Raw genomic sequence first — 21002 nt, 5'->3', positions numbered from 1 at the left:
ATAATTGTATTAATGTAAAGGTAGGGTTACAATCTATGTTACAAGTTTGAATTTTCTGATTCGACCTCTAGGGTGAAAAGTATGTGTGTTGTTAATCCGAGGTCTGTGGTGAATTGGTCTTGAATGAACAAACTTCTCAAGGTTTTGGCTTGTGCCAATGGAGGAACTGGCACGTGTAGGGGTGCTTGGTGGTTCTTTAAGGGTGTGACAAAGAATGCAAAGAGTTATCTGAATCTTCTGAGCGTTTGAGAGTGTTCGGGGCTTGAGAGTTTGAGCAGTTGGGCATATGGATGAATTTTTGGGCCTCTTTCTTTGTCTTGGAGCCTCGTATATATAGGCTCTACAAATATTGCCTACAGCTAGATTTGCCTTGATTGTGGACTTGATTAATTGATGAGAGAACCAAGACTTAATTTTGGGCTTGGTTCGTGATTTGACTTCATCAATTAATCAAATAATCATTCCCATTTAAAATTTAAATCAATTAATTTGTTCAATGAAAATTTAAATTAATCAAAGAATTACTAAAGTGTTGGTGAAATGTGGACACATGTCACTCTTGATGTCGTCCATTTTTCGACACGTGTCACTCTGGATGTCGTCCATTTTTTGTGAGTCACGTGCCACGTGTACGATTTGTCAGATACATGATACATGCCACATAAGCCTTGACATGTCAAGATTTTAATGTGTTGGTGAACATTTACTTCATCGAAATTCAATTTGATGCCTACAATTACATACTTTCGCCTCTAGTCAGTTTTGCTTCGTTTACCAGACGACTGATTGTCCTTTTTTCAATGTTCATTGTTGTATTTTGTAAGCAAAAAAAACCGACCTCCGCATTCATAAGTGCGCGTAATGTATAAGGTACGTCCTCTACTTAATTCTTTCAATTTGTCCAAATCAGACATGATTCTTCTAGCTATATAGGATTATAGGTTGTAACTTATAAGTCTTAATATCGTCGAAAACACAAAAATCTCCAATTCATATGCAAACTTACTTGGTCACACAAAACAACTTGAGATTTATTGAGAGCAATGTTGTAGAGGGTGATGGAGACTCCATCAAAAGCAATTGTTGGAAGTAGAGAACATTAGATGAGAGAATGCTTTGATTTTGGTTTTTTTATTTTTAAATGAGTGTAAATATAAATTGACATATTGAATTGGACTTGTTTTGAAAAAGAGAAAAATTAGACTCGTGAAGGTATTTAGGCAATAAATTTGAGTTTAAAGAAATGTTATATGAATTCAAATAAAATTTCTTGTAGAAGTGTTTCCACAGACATATTCAACAAGATACACATCCCATTAAAAAATAAGGAACTTTCATGAAAAGGGCTTGGGTTAAGTCTATTTTAACAAAAAAAAAAAATCATGCTATAACTTTATTTAATGAAAAAGACTTAAATTTTAATGAAAAACTCTTAAATGTTAATAAAAATGATGAAAGAACTTAAATTTTAATGAAAAGACATAATTTTAATATTTTAAAAAAATTAAAAAAAAATTGACTACGTCCTCACACAAACTGTTTATGAAACTTACTACACTGTTTGTGAAACTTAATGGTACTACACTGTTTATAAAACTTACTACATTGTTTATGAAACTAACAATACTACACTGCTTATGAACCTTAACGGTACTATATTGTTTATGAAACTTAACGGTACTACAGTACTACACTATTTATGAAACTTACTACACTATTGATTAAACTTAACAGTATTACACTGTGTATATATGTAGATTTTTTTTTTTTTTTGCCTTAATTAGGTATGAGTGAAATCTACATATATATATATATATATATATATATTATTTATTATACACATGAAAATACCCTTATGAGATTATAGTACTAGACGTGTGTTTATGTTATCGTGCTTTGTCAAAGGCTAAGTTTGTGAATGGAGGTGACGTGTTTTGCAATGCAAGATTAAAGTTAATTCCAAGTATTGTTGAAGGATATTAGATGGTCAAGTGCGTCTGATGTTGGAACAAGAGCTTGCCTACCGAGGAAGGTTGTATCCTATAATATCTTAGGCAAGCCAATTTCCTAGAGATTGATGTAAATATTTGACCATCATTTGTGGCGAGGAGTATCATCATTACTAATCATTTTTTATTTTTATCAAAGACTTGATCGCTGCAATGACGAGTAAGAAAGGTTTTTGGTTTGGTGGGGGGGGGGTATTCATGGGAGGTGCTGGGCCAATGTTTTTTTTTCTTTTTTTTAATTCTTTAGTCCTTATCATTAAATAAAGTTATTAGGTGGTTTTTGATAAAAATACAAAGTTTTGAAGTCCTTTTTATTAGTTTTTCTTAAAAAAAAAAGATATGGAGGATTTTTTGTGTTTTAGATGTTTAATTAGTCAATAACTTATTTTCTTTTTCGCAGTCTTAATCAATATATAGTTCAAGTTTTCAAAGTTAAAAAAGACCACCCTTGAGTTCCCATTTCTTCTTACTTCTTTGTTCTCATTGCACACAACAACGGCGAGAACTTGTTTCCTCTCTATTACTATGCCTGCATTATCTTTTAATTTTACTTCCTTAATGACTAAATGTCCTTTTGGTAACGTTTTACAAAAATGATATTTGGATATTTCACTACTACAATATTAGCTTTAGGTGTGGCGGTTTAATAAGCTATTATGTCGGATAAAAGATATCCGACATTTAGTTAGTGTCGGATAACAATGAAATCATGTCGGTTATATCCGACATAAATTCTTGGCGGATATTTAGTGTCGGATGCAACTGCCATAAAGTTATTATAACCGCCAGTATTTTTGAACTCTTTTTTTATAAATATTTTTAATATATTCCGGCGGTTTTTAAGTTAATGGTGGCGGTTATAACCAATAGAAATTGACTATTTTATTATTTTAGTTTCTAGCGGTTATTATTTTAGTATTCTGGCGGTTATAACTGACAAAAATTGACTATTTTATTATTTTAAAATGTTATATTGATTAAAAATAAATAAATAAACACATGGTTTAAATATATTTTTTTTCACTCATGGCCCTGTCGGATATAACCGACATGAACAAAGCAAAATTTTGGGCAGCCACCAGAATAATCTCTTAATGTTTTTTTTTTCACTCATGGTCCCGTTACTAAATCTCTGAATGTTTTTTTTTTTTGCGATTTTTTACACATGCTATCTCAGAGTATATACTAACATATTTGACGGTTGGATCGTTGAAACTAGTTTCGTAGAATGCATATCCTATCAAATTGATAGATTTAACAAACACTTAAGAGTTAATGTTATACTTCCATTAAGTATAAAATAAGATTTATCCACTAGTGTAAATATTTTAAAATGAAGATCAAATTCGTTCATTGCATTCTTATAGGGTTGAGGAGTGTAGCTATAAAAAAATCATCAAAATTAGAGCTAAAATAACCGTTAAATTGTGAATTTTCGTTTATAACTATTGAAAACTTTTTTTCCATTACCTAATCTCTAATGTTTATTTTTTGCGATATTTTATGTATGCAATCTTGGAGTGTGTACAAACAAATTTGATGGTTGGATCGTTGAAAAACGTTTCGTAGAATGCATATCACATCAAAACGGTAGATTAAACAAACACTTAGAGTTAATGTTATACTTCCTCATCAAGTATAAAATAAGATTTTGTGATATCCACTAGTGTAAATTTTTTAAATTGAAGATTGAATTCGTTCAATGAATTCTTATAGGGTCAAGGAGTGTAGCTGTAAAAAATAATCAAAATCGGAGCTAAAATAACCATTAAATTGTGATTTTTCGTTTATAACCATCAAAATTTTTTGTTCTGTTACCTAATCTCTTAATGTTTTTTTTTTTGTGATTTTTTACATATGCGATCTCAGAATGTGTACAACAAGTTTGACGGTTAGATCATTGAAAAAAGTTTCGTAGAATGTGTATCGCGTCAAAACGGTAGATTAAATAAACACTTGAGAGTTAATGTTATACTTCCATTAAGTATAAAATAAAATTTTGTGGTATCCACTAGTGTAAATATTTTAAATTGAAGACCAAATTTATTCATTACATTCTTATAGGGTCGATGAGTGTAGCTGTAAAAAATCATTAAAATCAGAGCTAAAATAACCGTTAAATCGTGATTTTTCGTTTATAACCGTCGAAAATTTTCGTTTCGTTACGTAATCTTTGAATGTTTGTTTTTTACTGTTAGATCATGGAAACTAGTTTTGTAGAATGCTTATCACCGTTAAATTTGCCTAAATTTTGAAGTGGGAAAAGTAATTTGTGCTAAATTTTTATTTATGTTTTTCAAGTATTGATTAGACAATATTTAGTTTGTGTGATGACATTTTCATTGTACAATTATCTTTTAGTTTCTTTGTCGCATATTTTACATGGGTATTATTTATTAAACCAAACAATTATTTATTTAATTTTTAAAAACATATTCTATATAAATACATATTATTTATTTATTTATTAAACCAAACAATTATTATTTTACTTTTTAAAATCGTAACAAAATTTTGGAGGGGAATTTAAAATTTTGGGAGGGAATTTTGGGGGGATTTTTGTCGCCTTTTTTTTGTTGGTTATAACCAACAGTAATGAAAATTTTCCAAAATAAAACCTCTCCATCTCTTCCTTACGCTAGTGCCTTCTTCCTTCCCCCTTTTCTCCTCTCCTCATTTCCTTCTCCTTCTCTTCTCCCCTTCTCCTTCTCACTTCAATCACCATGGATGAACAAGGTAAAAGATATGCAAGCCCTTGAGCACAGAGACAAGCAAAGCGCTGTAAATCCTTCCACAGGCTTCCACCTATGATTTAATTTATGTTTTTGTTGGATATGAATAATTCATATTTTGGAAGATATCAATAAAGGCTCCATCTTATTGGGATTTCATAGATATTTAGGGATTTATTTGTTCATTATAGTCCTTTTTCGAAAGATATTTAGGGATTTTACAGTTAAATTGCTTATATATAATGTTATAAATACCCAAAACAATTGTATTTGCGTGACAAATGAAAATTTTCCAAAATAAAACGCCTCCATCTCTTCCTTGCGCTAGTGCCTTCTCCCTTCCCCCTTCTTTCCCCCTTTTCTCCTCTCCTCATTTCCTTTTCCTTATCTTCTCCCCTTCTCCTTCTTGCTTCAATCACCATGGATGAACAAGGCAGAAGTTATGCAAGCCCTTGAGCACAGAGACAAGCAAAGCACTATAAGTCCTTCCATATGCTTCCACCACATCCCGGGCTCGACTCCGCCGTAGCATGATATTGTCCGCTTTGGGCCCCGACCACGCCCTCACGGTTTTGTTTTTGGGAACTCACACGAGAACTTCCCTGTAGGTCACCTATCATGGGATTGCTCTCGTGCGAACTCTCTTAACTTTGGAGTTCTGATGGAACCCAAAGCCAGTGAGCTCCCAAGAGGCCTCGTGCTAGGTAGAGATGAGAATATACATATAAGGCTTAGAGGATCCACTTCCCTGGGTGATGTGGGATGTTACAATCCACCCCCCTTAGGGGCCCGACGTCCTTGTCGGCACACTCGCACCGAACGGTAGAATGGCTCTGATATCAAATTGTCACATCCCGACTCGGGGTCCACCACATCCTAGGCTCGACTCCGTCGTAGCACGATATTGTCCGCTTTGGGCCCTGACCACGCCCTCACGATTTTGTTTATGGGAACTCACACGAGAACTTCCAAGTGGGTCACCCATCATGGGATTGCTCTTGCGCGAACTCGCTTAACTTTGGAGTCCCGATAGAACCCGAAGCCAGGGAACTCTCAAAAAACCTCGTGCTAGGTAAAGATGAGAATATACATATAAGGCTTAGAGGATCCACTCCATTGGACAATGTGGGATGTTACAGGCTATGACCAAATCTCATCACCTTTGTGTTTTATTTCAAATAAATTTTATTAGTAGCTAATCAAGTTCAAATGAATAATAAAATAAATAAATTTTGGGGGGAACTCTGTAGAATAGATTTATTGAATTGGTTATTATTCTTGATCGTAACCAACGAGTTTTATTCTTGAGAGTGGTTTAGATTTTTTTATTATTAATAAATTTTCTGTCGGTTATATTCGACAGAGAATGCTCTTATTTATCCATTATTAATATATTCTCTATCGTTATATCCGACCCAATTTCTGTCGATTTTAGAGTATTTTCTGTCTAAAAATTATTTCCTGACGCTGCCAATTCTATCGCTTATTATATCCGCCACTGCATCCATTTCTGTCGGATTTTGCTTAATATACAACAGTAATATACTTTTCTTGTCAATTATCATAGCGACACTAATAAAAGGTTTCGTAGTAGTGTTTGTTTTGCAAAACGAAAATGACAAATAGGGTTTTGCTAGTTTAATGTCCTTCAATTTTATAATCATGAATAATTGAACTTCTAACTTTATTTGGTATGTTAATATATTGCAGAGTAGAATTGTTTCGACGTAAGGGGATGTGTACAGTTTTGGTATTATAGTCATGGAAACATTCACAAAAATGAAGCCTACGAATGAATATGTTTGTTGAGGAAATGAATCTAAAGCAATGGGTTGCAAATACATTATTATCAGAAGCAATAGTTGAAGTTGTGGGTGCCAATCTACTGGTAACACAAGAGGAAGATAATGATTTTATGTCTAAGATAGATTGCTTGTCGTCCATTTTGTGATTAGCTCTTGCTTGCTGTGCAGAGCCACCGGACGAGAGAATAAACATGCAAGAAACTGTAGCCATGCTCAAAAAAATCAAAATCAAGTTTTTGAAGGATGTTGGAAGAAAAATGTTGTTGAACCTTCCTCGAGTTCATGCACTTTGATGGAGTTCTTAATTTATTGGTTCTATTTAATATTTCAAGCCTTTTGATTTAGTTTCAGTCCTTATTTGACGCAGTTCTATTTGAAACAATTATTGGCTTGAAGTCTATAGTGGAGAGTCCATGTGGAAATTTTTCCAGTCGACGAGCCAAGGGCCCACTCTGACGCTGCCAATTCTGTCGCTTATTATATCCGCCGCTGCATCCATTTTCTGTCGGATTTTGCTTAATATACAACAGTAATATACGTTTCTTGTCAATTATCATAGCGACACTAATAAAAGGTTTCGTAGTAGTGTTTGTTTTGCAAAACGAAAATGACAAATAGGGTTTTGCTAGTTTAATGTCCTTCAATTTTATAATCATGAATAATTGAACTTCTAACTTTATTTGGTATGTTAATATATTGCAGAGTAGAATTGTTTCGACGTAAGGGGATGTGTACAGTTTTGATATTATAGTCATGGAAACATTCACAAAAATGAAGCCTACGAATGAATATGTTTGTTGAGGAAATGAATCTAAAGCAATGGGTTGCAAATACTTGACACACAAATTAAACCCTCTTTTTGACAATTGTAGTATAGATGTAAGTAGGGTATCGTTCTAGGCCGGGGATTAGGAGGGATTGCTAATCTATTCTAAATTAATTTAAAAATATTAAATAAGACTCAAGGACACAAAACTAGGCTAAAAACTCTAATAACTCGAAACACACTTAAAATGATTCAAAATAATGAAAACAATCAAATTAAACACTAGGACTGAAATGGACGGAAATTAAATTAAAAGACTAACAATAAAGAAAACTAACTAAATAATATAATTTAATAATGGGAGGGTTTGATTTTGATGAAAAGTAAATTAAACTTAAATAAATTACAGAATTTACAAAAACATGAAATTAAAATGAAAAGATAAATGACGGACTAGTTAGAGGGTTCTTCTCCACACATGACACATATGCAACCTAAATTGATTTTCAGTTGTTCTTTCAATAAATTGTGAATCTCAATACTCCAGATTAACCGTGAACAGCACTTTTTTAATCTTCAAGTTTTCCTTAAGTTATTGAATTGGACGGAAAAACGCATACAACAATTCAAAACATTCTTCAAAAGTCCCCTACGTGAAAAGCACAATAGCGATACAATCAAAGATCATTAAACTTTGTGAAAACTATAAGCATTGACGAGACATTCGTAACTATGAAAAGCATGATACTCTTGCCAAGAATTTACTTAACGTGATTGTGACTAGCAACCTTTACTACTTGTGAAAATAAGTTCATAACGATTAGGTGAAATTCACTTATATTCTAGCATCAAATTCATGCATGTAAATTAAGCGTGCACTCTCAACCAACATACACAAATCAGTTTTTATACGAACGGATAAGTAAATTGAAAACACAACTTATGAAATCACAACCGAAGGTAATCAATTCATATTACAAATATATTCATGGTTTCGAATTAACCTCTAGCCAAAATAAAATTAATTACACATTATTAAACAGAAATAAAATAGAAGTTTGAAAAGTTTAAACCGAGAGAGAGAACAGCTTGCAGCTTTCTTCACTCCCTGACTTCCCTCTCCCTGCGCCTCTCCCCTTCTCTCTGCCTATCTCCCTTGCTTGCCTCACCTTTCCTGTCACGCCCTGCACGTTCCTGCGAGCTGCCCAAAGGGCAGCCCCTTTCTTCCGCTCCCCCGACCCCCTTAATCACGCCAGCCCAAAAGCAGGTTTCTGCTCTCCCCCTGCTCAAGCTGCCAAATGGCAGCTTTCCTCCGGACTCTCCCCGTTTTTCCTCCCCGCAGCTCTTATTTTATTTTCCTCCTTGTCTCACGCTGCCCCCCTGCTCAGCTCTCTCCTCTCCCTTTACTTTTCACATCCTCTGGATCCAAGAAAAGAATCATGGGGCTCGTCGCAAGTGGCGAGAGCTGGACCCAGCGGCTGACCTCTTAGCTGTCAAAGGCAGCTCCCAATCCTCTTCCCTCCTTCCATCTGACAGTCCTTTTTCTTTATTTTATTATTCTTTTATTTTGCCATCCCCACTTCTCTTGGCTGTCCCGTTTGCTTTCTCTGTTTTCCAGTCCTCCCCGCATCTACTCCTCTTTTGCCTTGGATTCTTTCCTTTCTTTGTCCAACTCTTTCTTTCCACCGTTTTCTTTCTTTTTTTTTTTTCTACAAAACAAAACCATCATGATGATGTTTCAAACATCATCACGACTTATCATTATTAAATATAATTTTTAATTTAATTTAAAAGCTGATCTACACAGACAGTTTTGACGAATTTATTACATAAAATTTCACTTGTTCTATTTTTATTTTCTTTGCATAACAAATCCTATAAACACAAAAATAACGTAAATAGCTCAAAAATATAAGGAACTAACTAAGAAAAGACGAGTGAATTCAAAGTAAAAATATATATAAATATCATCCGATCAAATACCCCCACACTTAACTTTTGCTAGTCCTCGAGCAAAACAAAGAAAACTAGAACAAGAAGTAACAAGAAAAACATTAGCTTCCCCCTATGTGACCCTCATAGAATTTCATTCGAGAAAACAAATCATCAAGAACCATAGCTAGCATCAAGGAACTAATCCACATTCATCTTCCTTATTCAAATATTAGCAGTAATCTTTGAATCATCCTTGAGGTGTAGTGTGTGAGATAGCCATGCTAATGCAATTTCAAGTTTTTATTTTTAAAATCATCATATGCAAACTAGCGACCTTCTCACGGGATATGCACTCAATCACACATGTGTTTAGTTTTAATGTGTTTCGCTCAAAGAATCAAATGTGAAATTTCTACCATAAGCTTGCATAAAGATCTCATCTCCACAATCATAATTGCAAAACTTAAATCAAGAGGACTTTTATTGGACGTAATGAGGTTTAAGGAGAGGGTTATTGAAATGAAAGAATAGGAAAACACAAGTTCCAAGCTACATTGCAAGCAATTCTTTTCTTTAGATTTATAAGAACTCAAGCTCTCCAGCAATTCTTCTAGCACCTCCAACCATACTCTTAAACTGAAACTTGAATAACTTTTTATTTTCTTTGTGTACAATTTTTCTTTTTTTTTTTTCTTTTTTTTATTTTATTTTTTATTTTTTTTTATTTATTTTTTTTTTTTTTTAATTCACAAACATGAAATACCCCCACACTTATTCTTTTGCCAAACATCTTCACAGTATTTCACAAACGTTTCTCATAAGACAATCTCGCATTGCTCGCTTGGAAATGGTAAGGAAAAATGTTTCAGGTATAAGGGTAGACATATCTGGTGATAAGAAACAAAAGGTTCAACAAATACGGCTCAAATTGGCAATCTAATGATATCATTTTTCTTTGGGAAACATGGTTATTTGGGCCATGGTGGTAAACTTAATGCCTCCATCATTTCCAAGTTCATGCAATCAATGACAAACATTTCGAAAGATCGTTACGCAAGTTCTAGAGATGTATCTCACATAAGTTCATCACACATGAAAGAATAGGAGTGTATGAAAAATGCACACACTTTCAATAGGCTCAAAAACTCACATAGGATGTATATGGTCACTAAATTCACATATGAAGCTTTAAGTCATACTTTAGTTTCACATTAACAAGGCTATGTGCATTTGGTTTTTCAAAGATGATCAAACATGTACAAAACTAACAAGAGAATTAGGAATTTCACAAAACACATGATAACTAAGTTCTTGATAATCATGATTCAAATTTGATCTAATTATATCATTGGGTCGGGAAACTAACAAAAAATCTAATTCAAAACAATAAGGGAAACAAGACAATATTTTTGGATTTTTTAAATTTTCCGATTTTTTTTTATAGAGAAAACAAAACTAAAAAAAAAATAAAAAGCAACAACACAGAAACAAATGAAATTCTAGAGATTTCTACCCCCACACTTAAACTTGACATTGTCCCCAATGTCAGAAAACACTATAACGCAAATAAAAATAAAATAAATAAATAAATAATAAGAAACAAAATAAAACAATGGGACTGAAAACTTCCCTAATTTGCAGTAAAATCAAGCGATGACCCTCAAGCTAAAATTCTGCAATCAACTTCAAGGGTGGAAATAACCAAAAGTTCCTGCAAAGAAAAGGAAAAATTCAGTTAAGTACGCAAGAAAATTAATTAAAAAAAAATTGCAAACGAAAAATTGAAAATTACGATAAAAGATAATGAATAAAATTAATAAGTAATCATTGGTCGTGCTTGTTGACTTTCCACAGCTTTCCTCTTGAACAGGGTGACACTTAGCTTTTTACTTGCAAGTGATGATTTGATGATATTGTACGGCGAAGCTTTGCTCTTTGGTGATGTTGCAGTTCCTTATTTGTTCTCCAAGCAGATGTGGCAGCTTCTCTAGTTCCTCAGTTCGGACTCCTTCCGCTGGGATGATTGTGCAAGCTGCATTCTTCTCTGCTTGTTTCTTCTGCACAACGGGCAGGCACGAGGGAAAGGTGTTGGTCCTTATTTCTTTCTTCAATCTTTCCAAGTGCCCACCTCTTGCTTTCTTTCTCCTTGTCCCTAGCTGAATTGTCTCCACATGCTTCGAGGTATCATTTTCACTTCCCTTACTGTCCCCCAGGCAGATGTGGTAGACGAAGAGAAAGCATAAAATGATGAAGATGAGTACTCGAGAGCAAGGCTAGGTAAGCAATCAGGAAAGGGTTCCAGGCAGTTGGCTCCAGATTGGAAGATTGATACCAAATGCTGGCTGATTGCTCTCTTTCTCCTTGTCGGAAAACAAAGACAAGGAGAAGGACATGGAGAAAGCATGATATGAGATACTCTTGCTTTCAACCTTTATGATATGAAATACTTTTGCTTTGAATGGGTTGTTCGCAGGAGTATCCCAAGGAATGAGGAACACAGAGTGACTCGAGAGGATTCTTTGGGAATGCATTTTCGGAGATGAAGAGGTGTTGAGAGGGTGTGCTGAGAGAGTGTGCTTTTGCTGTGGAAGGCGAAGGTAGAAACTTATAGGACTTGTCTTCACAACCGGAACTGTTCTCTCACTTAGTGTCGGCAGCCGGTGGATGGGTGAAGAATACAAATTACGCGCTTTCTGACAAAGCTGCCCGTAATTTCCGCAAAGCTGATTCCTCATTGATATCTGTAATCGGCGCTTCGAGCTCTGAGCATCGTCGATTGTAGAGGTAGCATGTGACACGTGCGGATAAATCTGGAAAAGAAGATTTTCCCGTGGGTTGAAGCCCAGCTTTTGAGAAAGCTAGCGTGTCTTTGACTGTTGAATTTCCCTCTTCGATTTCTGAATTGGTGCTTCGACAAATTGCCCGAGATTTCCGCAAAGCAATTTGCGTGTGACAAGTGACGACACATCTGGACAAATTGATCTTTTGAAATCCGGGGTTCGGCTCGTGGTTTCTGAGCAAGCCCAGCCTTTAAGAAATGAAACGCCTCTTTTGAGAAAAGAATCCGGCTTTTGAGAAAGGAAACTCCTCTTTTGAGAAAAGAATCAGACGTTTGAGAACGGAGCCCCGACTCTTCGATTTGCGAGAGGACGCTTCTCTGAGGAGCGCCTCTTTGATTTCTTCCTTTTTATAGAGACGTTAAGCTTGTTCCACAACACACTTGAGCTCCCTCCTGTAAACACTCCCTTCTTGCACTTGTTTAATCTTGATCAGTCCAACTCTCTTCATTCTTTACCACCTCTGAAAAATGTCTGGCCCTTCTGATCGTCGTTTTGACTTGAACATTGGTGAAGAGGCAGCTCCGCCTTCACCAGACAACATATGGCGGCCATCCTTCATATCCCCTACCGGTCCCCTTACCGTGGGGGATTCGATGATGAAAAATGACATGACCGCTGCGGTGGTGGCCCGAAACCTTGTCACCCCCAGAGATAACAGACTGCTCGCTAGACGGTCTGATGAATTGGCGGTTAAGGAGTCTCTGGCTCTTAGCGTGCAGTGTGCCGGTTCCGTGTCCAACATGGCCCAACGCCTATATGCCCGAACCCGTCACGTTGAATCCTTGGTGGCTGAAATACAGAGTCTCAAGCAAGAGATTAAAGGGCTCAAGCATGAGAATAAGGAATTGCACAAGCTCGCACACAGCTATGCCACCAGCATGAAGAGGAAGATTGACCAGATGCAGGACACCGATGGTCAAATTTTACTTGATCATCGGAGGTTTGTGGGTTTGTTCCAACCGCATCTGCCTTCGTCTTCTGGGGCGGCACCGCGTAGTGAAGCTCCAACTGATCAACCTCTGCCGCCTCCTCCTTCTGTGGCCCCGCCGACTGCTGAAGCCCCGCCTACTACTGAAGCACCACCCGACCAATGAATACTATTAGTTTACATTATTGTAAAATATTTGTACTTTTTTTTTTTTTTTTTTTTTTTTAAATGTAAATTAATGTAAAGAGACTTTGGTTAACCTTCCCCCATACTTAAACTAAATAATATAAACTGACAGAAATCAACCAAATAACACAACTAACTAAACAAAACAAAATGAAAGCAGTAAAGATAAGGGTGGAAGAATGCAAAGCTGATTGGGTTAGCGATTCCAAAGTCTCCCTTTCGTTGAATACTTGGGTTGCCTCCCAAGAAGCGCTTGATTTAACGTCTTTAGCCGGACGCATCTTTCCTTTAAATTTCCCTCGGCTCCATTTGAACCTAAAATCAAAGAAAGAAAAATAAATCAAATATCAAAAGTAAAATACACAAACACCAATATAAACATAAACAAAAACAAAAATAAAAGGATTAGCAAAGTTGCTAATCCCCGGCAACGGCGCCAAAATTTGATGCGAGAATTACTTGACACACAAATTAAACCCTCTTTTTGACAATTGTAGTATAGATGTAAGTAGGGTATCGTTCTAGGCCGGGGATTAGGAGGGATTGCTAATCTATTCTAAATTAATTTAAAAATATTAAATAAGACTCAAGGACACAAAACTAGGCTAAAAACTCTAATAACTCGAAACACACTTAAAATGATTCAAAATAATGAAAACAATCAAATTAAACACTAGGACTGAAATGGACGGAAATTAAATTAAAAGACTAACAATAAAGAAAACTAACTAAATAATATAATTTAATAATGGGAGGGTTTGATTTTGATGAAAAGTAAATTAAACTTAAATAAATTACAGAATTTACAAAAACATGAAATTAAAATGAAAAGATAAATGACGGACTAGCTAGAGGGTTCTTCTCCACACATGACACATATGCAACCTAAATTGATTTTCAGTTGTTCTTTCAATAAATTGTGAATCTCAATACTCCAGATTAACCGTGAACAGCACTTTTTTAATCTTCAAGTTTTCCTTAAGTTATTGAATTGGACGGAAAAACGCATACAACAATTCAAAACATTCTTCAAAAGTCCCCTACGTGAAAAGCACAATAGCGATACAATCAAAGATCATTAAACTTTGTGAAAACTATAAGCATTGACGAGACATTCGTAACTATGAAAAGCATGATACTCTTGCCAAGAATTTACTTAACGTGATTGTGACTAGCAACCTTTACTACTTGTGAAAATAAGTTCATAACGATTAGGTGAAATTCACTTATATTCTAGCATCAAATTCATGCATGTAAATTAAGCGTGCACTCTCAACCAACATACACAAATCAGTTTTTATACGAACGGATAAGTAAATTGAAAACACAACTTATGAAATCACAACCGAAGGTAATCAATTCATATTACAAATATATTCATGGTTTCGAATTAACCTCTAGCCAAAATAAAATTAATTACACATTATTAAACAGAAATAAAATAGAAGTTTGAAAAGTTTAAACCGAGAGAGAGAACAGCTTGCAGCTTTCTTCACTCCCTGACTTCCCTCTCCCTGCGCCTCTCCCCTTCTCTCTGCCTATCTCCCTTGCTTGCCTCACCTTTCCTGTCACGCCCTGCACGTTCCTGCGAGCTGCCCAAAGGGCAGCCCCTTTCTTCCGCTCCCCCGACCCCCTTAATCACGCCAGCCCAAAAGCAGGTTTCTGCTCTCCCCCTGCTCAAGCTGCCAAATGGCAGCTTTCCTCCGGACTCTCCCCGTTTTTCCTCCCCGCAGCTCTTATTTTATTTTCCTCCTTGTCTCACGCTGCCCCCCTGCTCAGCTCTCTCCTCTCCCTTTACTTTTCACATCCTCTGGATCCAAGAAAAGAATCATGGGGCTCGTCGCAAGTGGCGAGAGCTGGACCCAGCGGCTGACCTCTTAGCTGTCAAAGGCAGCTCCCAATCCTCTTCCCTCCTTCCATCTGACAGTCCTTTTTCTTTATTTTATTATTCTTTTATTTTGCCATCCCCACTTCTCTTGGCTGTCCCGTTTGCTTTCTCTGTTTTCCAGTCCTCCCCGCATCTACTCCTCTTTTGCCTTGGATTCTTTCCTTTCTTTGTCCAACTCTTTCTTTCCACCGTTTTCTTTCTTTTTTTTTTCTACAAAACAAAACCATCATGATGATGTTTCAAACATCATCACGACTTATCATTATTAAATATAATTTTTAATTTAATTTAAAAGCTGATCTACACAGACAGTTTTGACGAATTTATTACATAAAATTTCACTTGTTCTATTTTTATTTTCTTTGCATAACAAATCCTATAAACACAAAAATAACGTAAATAGCTCAAAAATATAAGGAACTAACTAAGAAAAGACGAGTGAATTCAAAGTAAAAATATATATAAATATCATCCGATCACTTATTATATCCGCCACTGCATCCATTTCTGTCGGATTTTGCTTAATATACAACAGTAATATACTTTTCTTGTCAATTATCATAGCGACACTAATAAAAGGTTTCGTAGTAGTGTTTGTTTTGCAAAACGAAAATGACAAATAGGGTTTTGCTAGTTTAATGTCCTTCAATTTTATAATCATGAATAATTGAACTTCTAACTTTATTTGGTATGTTAATATATTGCAGAGTAGAATTGTTTCGACGTAAGGGGATGTGTACAGTTTTGGTATTATAGTCATGGAAACATTCACAAAAATGAAGCCTACGAATGAATATGTTTGTTGAGGAAATGAATCTAAAGCAATGGGTTGCAAATACATTATTATCAGAAGCAATAGTTGAAGTTGTGGGTGCCAATCTACTGGTAACACAAGAGGAAGATAATGATTTTATGTCTAAGATAGATTGCTTGTCGTCCATTTTGTGATTAGCTCTTGCTTGCTGTGCAGAGCCACCGGACGAGAGAATAAACATGCAAGAAACTGTAGCCATGCTCAAAAAAATCAAAATCAAGTTTTTGAAGGATGTTGGAAGAAAAATGTTGTTGAACCTTCCTCGAGTTCATGCACTTTGATGGAGTTCTTAATTTATTGGTTCTATTTAATATTTCAAGCCTTTTGATTTAGTTTCAGTCCTTATTTGACGCAGTTCTATTTGAAACAATTATTGGCTTGAAGTCTATAGTGGAGAGTCCATGTGGAAATTTTTCCAGTCGACGAGCCAAGGGCCCACTCTGACGCTGCCAATTCTGTCGCTTATTATATCCGCCGCTGCATCCATTTTCTGTCGGATTTTGCTTAATATACAACAGTAATATACGTTTCTTGTCAATTATCATAGCGACACTAATAAAAGGTTTCGTAGTAGTGTTTGTTTTGCAAAACGAAAATGACAAATAGGGTTTTGCTAGTTTAATGTCCTTCAATTTTATAATCATGAATAATTGAACTTCTAACTTTATTTGGTATGTTAATATATTGCAGAGTAGAATTGTTTCGACGTAAGGGGATGTGTACAGTTTTGATATTATAGTCATGGAAACATTCACAAAAATGAAGCCTACGAATGAATATGTTTGTTGAGGAAATGAATCTAAAGCAATGGGTTGCAAATACATTATTATCAGAAGCAATAGTTGAAGTTGTGGGTGCCAATCTACTGGTAACACAAGAGGAAGATAATGATTTTATGTCTAAGATAGATTGCTTGTCGTCCATTTTGTGATTAGCTCTTGCTTGCTGTGCAGAGCCACCGGACGAGAGAATAAACATGCAAGAAACTGTAGCCATGCTCAAAAAAATCAAAATCAAGTTTTTGAAGGATGTTGGAAGAAAAGTGTTGTTGAACCTTCCTCGAGTTCATGCACTTTGATGGAGTTCTTAATTTATTGGTTCTATTTAATATTTCAAGCCTTTTGATTCAGTTTCAGTCCTTATTTGACGCAGTTCTATTTGAAACAATTATTGGCTTGAAGTCTATAGTGGAGAGTCCATGTGGAAATTTTTCCAGTCGACGAGCCAAGGGTCCACTCCAACAACACCGATACTGTTCCCATTTAACCACCTGCATAATCCTCAGGTGTGAGGTTTTATCAAAAAAGGCCTTAGTGTTAATTAGAGTGGGGTAATTCTATTTAAATTGGTTTGCTTTCTTTCCCTTAGCCAATGTGGGACAAACAACCATGTGGAGCCATGTCAGGACTCACCCATCACACGGGGCCAATGGGGACCCACCCAATCGCGTGGCATCTTTGGCCTACGTGGAGCCATGTCGTGACTCACCCATCGTGCGGGGCCAAATGGGGACCCACCCAATCACGTGGCTACATGGGCCCACCTCCTGGCTCTGATACCAAGATAGAATTCTAGGGTTTTCATGAATATTAATCTGATTTATTCTTCTCACATAGAGGAATATATATATAAGCTTACACAAATCTCCTACAAACTCGAAAACAAGTATCCTAAATATACTAGGATATCTATTACAAAATCTCATGCCCAAAATATCCCTACATTCCTTATTTCCCAAAGGTTGACTCATGGCAACACTCCCCTTCAAGTTGGTGTGTAGATATCACCTAGGTCCAACTTGTTAAGTGAGTCCTGAAACACTCTTGATGACACAGAGTTAATACATCGGCCAACTGAACTTCAGATCTCACATACGAAATATCAATCAACTTAACATCCAACTTCTCTTTGATAAAATGTCCATCCACCTTAACATGTTTCGTATGATCATGCTGAACTGGATTATTAGCTATTTCTCTCGCGGCTTGATTATCATAATACAACAGCATCGCTCCATGTGGTTTGAACCCAATCTCGGTCAGGAGGATTCTTAGCCACAACAATTCACAAATCCCATGTGCCATACCACGGTATTCGGCCTCCGCAATGGATCTAGCAACCACATTCGGCTTCTTGCTCCTCTAAGTTACAAGATTACCTCCAACAAATGTAAAGTACCCTGATGTAGAGCGTCTATCAGTAATGTTTCCAGCCCAATCAACATCTGTGTATTCTTTTACCTTCAAATGCCCATGTTTCCTCAAAATCAACCATTTTCCAGGTGCACCTTTCAAATAACTCAAAATTCGCATTACTGTAGCCATGTGATCTTCACTAGGGGAATGCATGAATTGACTTACCACACTTACATCATATGTAATATTTGGCCTCGTGAGAGACAAGTAAATCAACCTTCCTACTAGCCTCTGGTACCTTTCTCTATTTGCTAGGACTTGGTTAGGATAAATCGCTAGATGATGATTCTGAACTATAGGCGTTTTTGCTGGTTTGCACGCTAACATCTCTGTCTCAGACAATAGATCCAAAACATACTTCCATTGTGACAAGTAAATACCCTCACAAGAACGAGCAACTTCAATTCCCAAGAAGTACTTCAAGCCTCCTAAGTCTTTCATCTCAAACTCCGAAGAGAGATACCTCTGTAGTCTCTTCATCTTTTCAACATCATCACCAATAACTACCATATCATCCACATAAATTATTAACAAGGTGACCTTACCTTCTCTACTTTTAATAAACAAAGTGTGATCCGCATTTCCTTGTCGGTAACCATATTTCTTCATTGCCACCGTGAATCTTCCAAACCACGCCCTAGGTGATTGTTTGAGTCCATAAAGAGCTTTTCGCAACCTACACATTTTGCCCACTCTGTTCGGCACTTCATACCCGGGTGGAAGCTCCATGTAAACTTCTTTTTCTAGGTCTCCATGTAGAAAAGCATTTTTTACGTCAAATTGCTTCAACGGTCAATCAAAATTAGCAGCTAAAAACAAAAGAACTCGAATAATGTTCATGTTTGCTACTAGGGCAAATGTTTCTTGATAATCTACTCTGCAAGTCTGTGTGTACCCCTTAGCAACCAACCTTGCCTTATATCTGTCAATACTCCCATCTGCATTGTGTTTGATGGTGAATACCTATTTGCACCCCACTAGTCTTTTCCCATGTGGTAGTGACTCCACGCTCCAAGTCTTATTTTTCTGTAGAGCCTTCATATCGACTTTCATTGCTTTTATCCATCGAGGATCTAGCAAAGCTTCTTCCACTCTTGTTGGGATTTTGATTCCATCCATTGTATTCACCATGGCTTGGTACTTAGAGGACAATCGATGAGTAGAAACATACTTTGCAATAGCATATCTGACTTTTCCATAAGGAGAATACCTATCAGGTGGTTTCCCACGATTTTGTCTAGATGGCAACATATACATACTTTCAATATTAGTCAAATTACGAGCTCCATCAAGTTGGGATAAACTTACATCATGGATATTCTCGAGCACATGGAGGGTACAACTATAAGAAGGTTATTTGCTGTTTCGTTGCTGCCTTGATATTGTGCACTTGACTGTGCACTTAACCATACGCTAGACTGCCCACTGACCTGTGCGCTAGGCTGTGCCAAGCCCTCAGGCCTATTCCCCGACTGGAGCTCATTTGCTGTTTCATTGTTCTCCAAACCAGCCAAGCCCAGATTTGGCTCACTCACACTACTGGGCTCAAACTCACAGATTGGGAAAACTGGCAGTTGTTGGCTCTGCTAGCAGATGCTGTCACCGTGGCAGATATCATGTTGGCAGGTGTTATACTGCTGGGTTGCTCGGTGACCATCCTCTTGCCTAGTTGGAAGATCAATCCAACTGTAATCTTCATGTGTGCGTATCTCCCCTTGAAGGTTATAGTTGGTGTGATTAGTGACAAAGAAAATCTCATGCTCAGAAAACGTAACATCCATGGTGACATACGTATGCTTGGTGAGTAGGTGGTAACACCGGTGCCTTTTTGGCTGACCATTAAATCCCAAAAATATACATCTAAGCTTACACAAGCAATTTAAATAGAATTACCCCACTCTAACAATCACCGAGGCCTTTTGTATTAAAACCTCACACTTGACAGATTGTGCAGGTGGCCAAATGGGGACAACATCGGTGTTGTTGGAGTGGACCATTGGCCCGTCTACCTAAAAAAATTCTAGATTGGTATCAAAGCCAGTAGACGGGCCCGTACTGCCACGTGAACTGGTGGGTCCCCTTTGACCTCGCACGAACAGGTGAGCCCTGACTTGGCTCCACATAGGCCAAGAGATGCCATGTGAATGGGTAGGTCCCCATTGGCCCCGCGCAAACGGATGAGCCCCGACTTGGCTTGCCAATGTGTGGAACTCCACATGTGACCCATAAAGTGGGGTCTCACGTGCAAGGGAGTGTTAGAATTCCTTTATACCACCTCGGCCAGAAGGCTTGAGAACAAACAATTTAAATATAATTACCCCACTCTAACTATCACTGAGGCCTTTTGTATTAAAACCTCACACCTGATGAATTGAGCAGGTAGCCAAGTGGGGACAGTATCGGTGTTGTTAGAGTGGGTCATCGGCCCGTCTACCTAAAAAATTCCAAAGTCCAAACTGATTGATCAAAATAACAATTTCATCAAATATCACCCAAGCACTAAAAGCTGTAGCTAGCAATTCATGTTGTTAAAGGAGAAAGTGGAAACAAAGCCTTTTGAAGCAACTAAGCATAAAACCAAGTATGAAACCAAAATTGTCTTCTTGATGAATTAAACCAAGCCTCTTGTCAAAGGAGAAAGCAAACCCACCTGTGATTCCTAATGTGCAGTGGAGAAGGGAATAAGAAAATCCCCCAAGCATTTTCAGGTACAAACACAATAAAAAGAAGAAAGAAAAAATGCACATCTGTTACATTTGAATGAGTAAACAATCTCTGATTCAAATGATTTTTTTGTAGAATGATCTTTAAATTGAGGATTAAGAAATTGAACCATTCTGATCATAAAATTTATATAATGAGAAAATGCTATTTACAAGAGTGAACTATTCAATCAAATGAAAC

The sequence above is a fragment of the Malus domestica genome, chromosome 02 (assembly GCF_042453785.1).
Source record: "Malus domestica chromosome 02, GDT2T_hap1".
In the NCBI taxonomy this organism is placed as follows: domain Eukaryota; kingdom Viridiplantae; phylum Streptophyta; class Magnoliopsida; order Rosales; family Rosaceae; genus Malus; species Malus domestica.
Note: the sequence above shows the minus strand (reverse complement) of the source record.